At 39.0% G+C, this 8,995-nt stretch overlaps 1 long non-coding RNA gene across 1 annotated transcript; it reads right to left on the bottom strand.

Moving 5' to 3' along the window:
• Positions 1–3,457: 3,457 nt before the first annotated feature.
• On the bottom strand, positions 3,458–7,576 carry LOC140725410 (uncharacterized). The gene is made up of 3 exons (XR_012098343.1): positions 7,161–7,576; positions 4,080–4,177; positions 3,458–3,881 (listed from the first exon to the last, which is right to left on the bottom strand). It is a non-coding gene; the product is annotated as an uncharacterized lncRNA (long non-coding RNA).
• Between the last annotated feature and the right edge of the window lie 1,419 nt (positions 7,577–8,995).

Below are 8,995 nucleotides of genomic sequence, written 5' to 3'. Positions count from 1 at the left end.
ACAAAAGTTATAGCATGTTTTCATGATCTGTTTTTGGATGATAACATTATGTCCTTTGAACAGCTATCTAATAAATATAATTTACCTAAAACCCATTTTTTTAGATATTTGCAAGTCAGAAATTTTTTGTATAATGAATTAAAGTCTTTTTCGAAAGAATGTCCATTGGACATTACAGAAAGAATTTTAGCCCTCAATCCTTGTCAAAAGGGTTTAGTAGCTATCATTTATAATATGATTATGAGTGTACAGCCAGATGTATCAGAAAAAATTAAGAAGGAATGGCAAGAAGAATTGCATTGTCCTATATCTACTGAGCAATGGGAAAAAATTTTATCATTGGTAAATTCGTCCTCTATTTGTGCTAAACATGCCCTAATACAATTTAAGGTTGTACATAGAGCTCACATCTCTAAAGATAAACTTGCTCGATTTTATTCTTATGTTAATTCAACCTGTGACAGATGTCATTCTGATGTTGCTTCATTGACTCATATGTTTTGGTCTTGTCCTTGTTTACAAAATTATTGGAAAGATATTTTTAATATTATTTCAAGAGTTTGAAATATCAATTTCCAACCGCATCCTTTTACTGCAATTTTTGGTTTACCAATGATAGATAATAATCGTCTATCCACTTCATCTCAACGAATGATTGCATTCATTACATTAATGGCTAGAAGATCTATTTTACTGAATTGGAAAGAAATTAACCCTCCAACCGTATTTCAGTGGTTTTCTCAAACTATTTCTTGTCTGAGTTTAGAAAAAATTAGAAGTGTGGTTTTTGATTCTTCAGTTAAATTTGAGGAAACTTGGAGACCATTTATTCAACATTTTCATATGAGTTAAATGGTCTGATCCTAAACCTTACTGTTATTATCCTTAATTATTTGGATGGAGGTTCGGAGTTATCGTCACTACTGTATGTATTTAACATTATGCAATTGCCTATGTTGGTTAGTTTTTTTTTAAAGTTTTCTTTTAGTTTTTTGGGTTTTTTTTCTCTTTTTCGATTCTTTTACATTAATACTATGAGTTTGGGAGGCTTTATATATTGATTATTACGTATCTGATTGTCTATTTAAACTATTAATTATGTACTCCCAAATGATTTGTATTCATATTTCACTTATGTTTTTCTTAAAATTAATAAAAAGATTTAAAAAGAAAGAATATGTTGGGCTCAGGATAGATCCTCCGAGAAGTCAATGCCCACGAACTTGAATCTGCTCATTCTTTCCACTGTTGATCCCTGAATGTTCTGACTTCCCTTCTCAAAATCCCAGAATCAATTCCTTAGTCTTGCTCATTGTTAATGTATGGTTGTATTAGCCGTTCAAACAACTGATCAACCTCACACCTGTACCACGATGTTCTGTCTAGTTCTTTTACAGCTGTGTGGACCAACCATTCCTCTGAGCAGGAAAACTTTGCATGGCCTGGAAACTCTGTGGCACATTAAATGGATTCACGTATATGATTTTCTTGCACAGAATGCATAGAAACATTAATCTTAATATCAGAGTTAGACTTCTTTTGTGCATTTTATTTCACTCTTGCTTCACACTCTTTTAGAATTTCAGTTACTGTGCAAAATTCTGTATTTTTTCTGGTTGCTTCCACATGAATTATTTGGTTGAGATGTTTTCAATGATCTAACTTGCATTCTTCTATTTTTTCCACTACTGAACTCAACCCCCAAACTTATACTTCTCCATAAAATAGTGGATGTGACATCACCAATATATTAGGTAAAAATATTGCAAATTTTTATTTTTTATTTTTAAAACAAAGATGGTAATTCAGTATCTACAAGTTGCAAAAACCATTCTATCTTAAACCTTGTACAAGATTTGTTCTTTAAAGCATTTAATTCTTCTGCTTTTTGTTTTAACTTCTTTAGGATACAGTACTCAAAATAATAAGTATATTTTTTTGAAAAAATTGAAAAAAGTTGGAAAAAATTAAATTATAATGAAATAACCACACACATGCAAACAATTTTAGAATGATTTTAACTTGTTCTAACAATTTTTAATTTAAAAATTCTGAATAGATTATGATTTTTTGAAAGCTTACTTACTAAAAAAGTCACAGTATAGAATTTTTCACACAAATCACAACTCAACACAAGTAAACAATGTCAGGCAGTCTAAACAACTGACAGGTACAATGCAATATTAAACTCTTGACTAGACGGCGTTATATTTCTTACATTAATTACAGAGTATTTCACAATTATATCACCATAGATTTCAAAATTAATTTGGAATAAATTCAAAATTATACTAACATTATGTAAAAGAAGATTCCAGCTGTTACATAACAAGGGCTATGGGCGCAGAAGCATTTCAATTACTGTGTAGCCGTGCACCCAGGCAGTTGAGAGGGAACAATGCCTGTACAGCTCCTCATTGACATCTGAGATTCTGCCAACAAGTGGTGTAATTGGCAAATTTATAGATGTTTGAGCTGTGCCTAGTGACATTTGCCATAACTACTGAGACAGTAGAACAATATTCTTTGCCAAGCAACCCATATGGCTTCTTCACCCACAAAATGCTGGTGGAAAACAGCAGGCCAGGCAGCAGCTATAAGGAGAAGCACTGTCGACGTTTCGTTCCTGACGAAGGGTCTCGGCCCGAAACGTCGACAGTCCTTCTCCTTATAGATGCTGCCTGGCCTGCTGTGTTCCACCAGCATTTTGTGTGTGTTGTTGTTTGAATTTCCAGCATCTGCAGATTTCCTCATATTTACTCCGTCAATCCCGTGTGACAGATGCTCTACAGTGACTGTCCTAACTTAACATAATTCACACAGAGACATCTTCTACTCCACCTTGTTGGAAGCTGCTGACATTCGGATGTCACGTCTCCGTAACTCCTAATTCACCCTCGACCCTCTCCCTAACCCCTTCAGCTAACCCTTGTTCTTCTCACCACTTTTCTCCTCATACCTCGATCAAACGTCCCATTCTCCCTCCGTCAGTAGAGTGGACACACTCTACTGTGTCCAGTCCCACCTGGTATCCCCACCACTGCGCTTACACGCTCCCCAAAGTCTCCAACTCCCCACACCCCACCCGGCTATTCTCCAAGCTGGCTTTCCTTTCCTTTCTGCACAGCTCCACCCACTCCCTCCCCCACCCACGTCTCTGCCACCCGTCTCCACCCCTTCGTCCCACCATTCTTTTTCTCTAGGACCTCACTCTATTCCCCATTCCTTCTCTCTGTGGCCCCTTCATTCCACTCCCCCAACCTATTTCTCGCGTTAGTCTAGGACTCTCCGTGGCTCCGGGTACTTTGAATCGAAGCTACAAACCCAGTCCCTGGCATATGTTTTAGCGTTACCCCTACACCCTTTGCCGGGGCCAAGCCAACCTTTACCCGGCATCTGGTGCCACCCGTATGCGGCAGCCTGTTGCAGTCTGACCCGAACCTGGATCACCCCCCCCCCCACCCCCCCCCCACCCCCACGCACCAGCCTTCTCTCGGTCTCCTGACACTCTCCACGAATCCACTAACCGAACACGCGCAAGTCGTAGATCTTTCTCGTTGTGTTCACTGAGGATTCGTGGTAGCAGTCGCTTTGGGTCTCGTATCGGTTACTGTCATTAACCTGCACGTTGGACAGCACCGGGGAACCATTCGCGCTCCAGTACAGTCTGTCCCTGTACACCGGGTGCAGTCTGTCAGACATGTTCGTTCCCCGCAAGGCAAGGGTTGCAACAACCGGGGATAGTAACTGAAATGTTACTACAAGTTGATCTTCACACTGAATCTCCACAGGGAAATGAACATCTTCTCCAACGATGGCATCAATGGTTGTAATGGGTCGGGCTGAGATTTCGGAGCCACAGAGTGTAAGAAAATGGAGCGCTGGAATGGGACAGTGCATTTATATTAAAATGATGGATTTAATATTTCTGAACAACAGTTAGCTTAATAATTCCCAAAACTTACTTCCGGAAATCATGATACACACCTTCACACTGAAGAAATCCGATTAATTAATTCCTATATGCACATTGAGTTGTCGTTTATCTGAATACCAGTTACCTTGGATTAGTGTATTACCTGCGAACACTGCAAACATCTTCACAACGAAGAATCAAACAACTTTATAGTGTGGGCCCACTTCTTTTCCGTGCTTGTGTTGGCATCGTAAAAATAATCTGGGATGATAAAACGGTTGAAAAATAAGCCTCCATCTGAAATTATTCCTATTGGAGTACCGCGTTTCAAAACATTTCATTTACAAGCTGCGAGTCATTGTTGAGCAACAAGAGTTACAACACACATTACTGAGGTTAAAAACATTTGGAGAAGAAGAGCTTTAATTAATCACAATCACCAGGAAATCCACTGTCACTTTTAAAAACACTACAGTATATGGACTGACTTTCAGTGTGTGTTTTGTTCATCTCTCCCGTGAAAATGCAGCAACTTCACCTCACTCAAAACATTTCCATGGGGAACTGGACAGCAAGTTGTGACACCGCTAATAGAGGAACTGCTGTGTCTAACCAGCAGCGGACGTTCACTGGAAACCCATTCACCGTCAGCTCTCTCCTAACGGCGAGTCTCCTTATCTTCACTGTCACTATAACTGTGAAATCTGGTCAAATGTGATTATGACTGGGATGTTTGACAGCTTCATTTGAACTGGCCAAGTAACCTATTACAGAACTCCACTCTACCAATCCCAGGTGCGTTTATTCTTCAGTCTCGGATCAGGAATGGATCAGAGACTAGCCGAGCGCACGTCGGATTGGCAAAGTTTGGGAAAGATTGCGCGGATCATTAAGGTGAGGTATTTGGAGAAGCCTGGGGTTGGGACCAGAGGGACCTCACAGCAGACACTGCCTCACAGAGGAAGGCAAGTGACCGCGAGCTTGGACAGACTTGTTCACTCTGGGGCAGGTCCCGACTACCCTCCTCTCCCCGATTAATACACGGACAGACTGACTTCAGTCAGGAAAGAGTCACTTCCAACTTTGAGAGCAACACGTCATTAGACAACCAGAAAAGCTTTCTACAATATACAAGCAACAGGAAGTTCAAATTTAGAGTACATGTTAAATAGTTTTTAAAGTTTATTATTTAATTAGTATTTTTATTAGCAATCTATATTTTTTTAATCCAATTTTATCTCCTCAGTACAAAAATATAAACAGCGGCCAGTAAGGTTACTGATAGTAAAAATACTGCGCATTGTGTCCGGTAGGCAAACTAAATAGAACACTTTAACCACCATTTACAATAGTCATACACATTTTCTGGGAGACTTATTTAACATTGCATCCATAGAATTCCACCGTTTCCCGTTTCACACGACGGGATGAACTGAAGAGCCCAAGCGGGTGGATCGGTTATCCGCTGAGTGTCAGATACCGATATCCATTGTGGAAAATGACCCGCGTTCACCAAACTCTCCATCACTCGGCACCTATCATGGTGGTCGTGATTCTAAATCGGAAGATATATTTTTGAGGGGAGTGGGTGGGTTGGATAACAATCTTCTGTCTCCTTTAGTTTTCTCATGCTCGAATATAAATACCTCAATTTGTGTAAAATATTTAGATATTCGAGCAACCCCCGCAGCGGGAAGGAACAATAATTGTTATTTCTGTTATTTCAAACGTTACCATGTCTCGCATAAATTAAATTAAAGGATGCCTCTGTAATATCTCTCGTGAGATTACTCCAAGCAAAGAGTGAACTTGTGGATGAGGCGAACTGAAAAAGAAAGTTGTCGGTGGTTGTGAGACTTTTGCCACAGGGAACTTTTACCATAGAACCATAGAACCCTACCGCACAGTACAGGCCCTTCAGCCCTCCATGTTGTGCTGACCCATATAATCCTTTAAAAAAAGTATTAAACCCACTCTACCCCATAACCCTCCATTTTTCTTTCCTCCATGTACCTGTCCTCTTAAGTACCTCTTAAGGCTCTTAAATACCCCTAATGTTTTAGCCTCCACCACCATCCCTGGCAAGTCATTCCAGGCACTCACAACCCTCTGTGTAAAAAAACTCACCCCTGATGTCTCCCTAAACTTCCCTCCCTTAATTTTGTACATATGCCCTCTGGTGTTTGCTATTGGTGTCCAGTTGAGGTAAATTATCCCAGCAAAGAATACCAATAACAGGATTCAATTACAACACGCACGAACGCTGTGAACATTCAGTTAACTCCTTGTGCGATGGTGGATACATCCTTATTCATCTTGAACTCATGGACAACTCGCCCTTACCGACTCATCACCAAGAATGCAATTGACAAAACACTGTATCGCTCAGCTGTGGTGTTTCCCTGAAGAGAAATTAGCTTTATTTAAGGAGAAAAAATTAAAAGTTACAGATCATTTTACTGAACCACTTTGTAAAGGAAATAATTCTCTAAAATAGGAACCTGTTTGAGACGGGGAAGGAAACGGGTACAACCGCGGAGCGTACTGTATATATTTTACATGTTAATCAGCCGTAAAACTCAAGTCATTTTTTATCCACCCCAAAAAAAACCTCGCTTTTTCTTTAACGTATTAGGTTCTGGGTCGATAAATATCGCAATTCTGCTCGGCAACAGTCCACGAAATTGTGTCAGTGCGCATGAAAGTAGAACGCTAGTTTCCACAGACAGGAGTTTTGCAGCGAATTTAATTCTACCGGACCGGTCCAGCGGTCACTTAACAACATGCATTATATAACTGGAGATCTGCGTAGGTCGCACAACTGTATTTGGTCTCCAAGTTTGAACAGGTCAGTTTCTTATTGTTCGACCAGTTGGTTTCAATGTCCATCAACCACGGTTAATGTACCTAGTAAACATTTAATGCAAGTAGTTATTGGCTTTAAGTACAGACTCAGATTCACCGCGTTCAAGAGAGAAAAGTTAAGCGATGCAGTGAATGGATTTCATTTAAGACTGCAAGTCTTTCTTTAAAGTCTGGTCGAGACTTATTATTAACAAACTTATTTGTCAGTCCAGGCAATATAAGGAATAAAATAACACCTTTGCCAGGAAAGTTTAGATAGATTTGACTAACTTCCGAACGAAAACCCGGCGCATCTGCTTTGTTTTAATATTCTCCATGCTCCTAATTATTTCATAAACATATTCAGCTTATTGTAAAATCTGAGCCAATGTTCACCCACCTTCTCTTTTCAATGTTTCAACTTGCAAATAAAATGTCCAACTTCTGCTAAACAAGATTACATTTCGCCAGCGTCGGTAACAATGAAATAATTTCTGGACTCGGAGGTGCGACGTGTGTTGAAAGTTGATTGGTTACACTGTCCTATGGTGATTCTGAGATGTTGATACTGGGAAAACAGTACGTGATACTGACCTGAAGGTTATACAGAAACTGCCCTTTACTGAACCAATGAGCGCCACTCGGACCCGCTCAGATATCTTCTACTTCCATCTTTGCAAATTGTTTCCTTTTTTGCTGTAAGTTCTCAGGTGTCAAGTTCTGAAGAATATAAGAATGAGATAATGTCTAGAGAGAGATCAGGAGCGGAAAAGTTACGCTTTGAATCTTTAACTTCATTCCATTTGCACACACAAAATGTTGGTGGAACGCAGCAGGCCAGGCAGCATCTATAGGGAGAAGCACTGTCGACCATCATAAAACCAATACAAGTTGTATTGGTTTTATGATGGTAATATTATTGGATCACATAAAATACCAACCGTGAAAGGTCAGCAATCTATTTCCTGCATTACTTTTAGTCACGATGTAAGTAATAGTTTAAGAACTTCTCTAACTCTAGGCTATAGTCATAGGATTGCAATGTTTACCTCGGGGTCACATCTAGTAAAGCAATTGAACAGATTCCTACACGGATTTAATTGAAGTATGAATTTGATTCAGCCTGGGAGAAAGAGTCCTGGGACAGCAGAACTGTTTGGTGTTTTTTTTTTTGGTGTAGATTTTAAGGAGAACAAACTAATTGTTATTTCACATCCCTTATTCCAATCTATGTGATCCTCCCAAACATTTGTTTCAATCACCATTTTTAAATCAACTAATTAGCTATGTCCAATTTAATCATGCAATCAATTCATTATCAGATTGTTTTTAAATTACACATGAAAAATATCCACATCATACAATGCAATTTCATCACTTTGCAGCTGGAACTTTTTCCATCTGCATGACAAATGACATTTTTTTATTTCTTTAATTTCTCTGTTACTTATTCAACCTAGTTTTATTATTGAGTGGGCTGTTTTGATGTTCATATAACACTAAAACCAATCTTTCCACACTGGACAACAGAATACTTAGAGCCCAGTATTTTTGTTAAGAGATATCATCTGTATTTTCAGCCACTTCCTGTTCTATTCTGTCAGAAGGTACTTGTCTTTCTACACATTTTCCATTCAGCATTTGAAATGGTCTCAGATTGACTGGCACCCATTCTGGTTGTGGAGGCTTTGTGTAGGAGGGCCTTCTGCTTTCCATTTAATAAAAATAAAGTATATACTTGTATGTAAATTATAAATAATCTTTCAAATGTAGGCCAATATGAGTGCTCTCTTATCCAATTTGTTTGAATATATGCAAACCTGGTATCAGTGCATGCTTTTTAATAAAATACATACTTCTGTTATTATTATATATCAGTTATTTCTGTTTAAGATATAAATCACAGAATGCCATTAGTCTTGTAATATTCAGTCCTGGGTGAATTGTGGAGTTGGGGTGAAAGATAATTTCTATCAATATCATCTGGAAAGGGAGTCCCTAAAATTTCTCCTGACTTAAGCTTCTTTACTGGAACTGCTGCTCCTGTAGAGAAATAGGCAAGGAGCAGCTCAGCTTGATCCCATACCCTCATCCCTCTTTACAGAGGTGTTTTGGTTCATGTCTGGAGGCAGATGGCCTGTTCATGTTTTGTATTGAGTAAGGAGAGGATTGAGGAGAATAACGGTACCTTCACTTTAGACTCAACAATGTAAAGTAGTTTCTGGGACTGCAATA

The sequence above is a fragment of the Hemitrygon akajei genome, chromosome 3 (genome assembly GCF_048418815.1).
Source record: "Hemitrygon akajei chromosome 3, sHemAka1.3, whole genome shotgun sequence".
Taxonomy (NCBI): domain Eukaryota; kingdom Metazoa; phylum Chordata; class Chondrichthyes; order Myliobatiformes; family Dasyatidae; genus Hemitrygon; species Hemitrygon akajei.
This window is presented reverse-complemented; position numbering and strand designations above follow the sequence as displayed.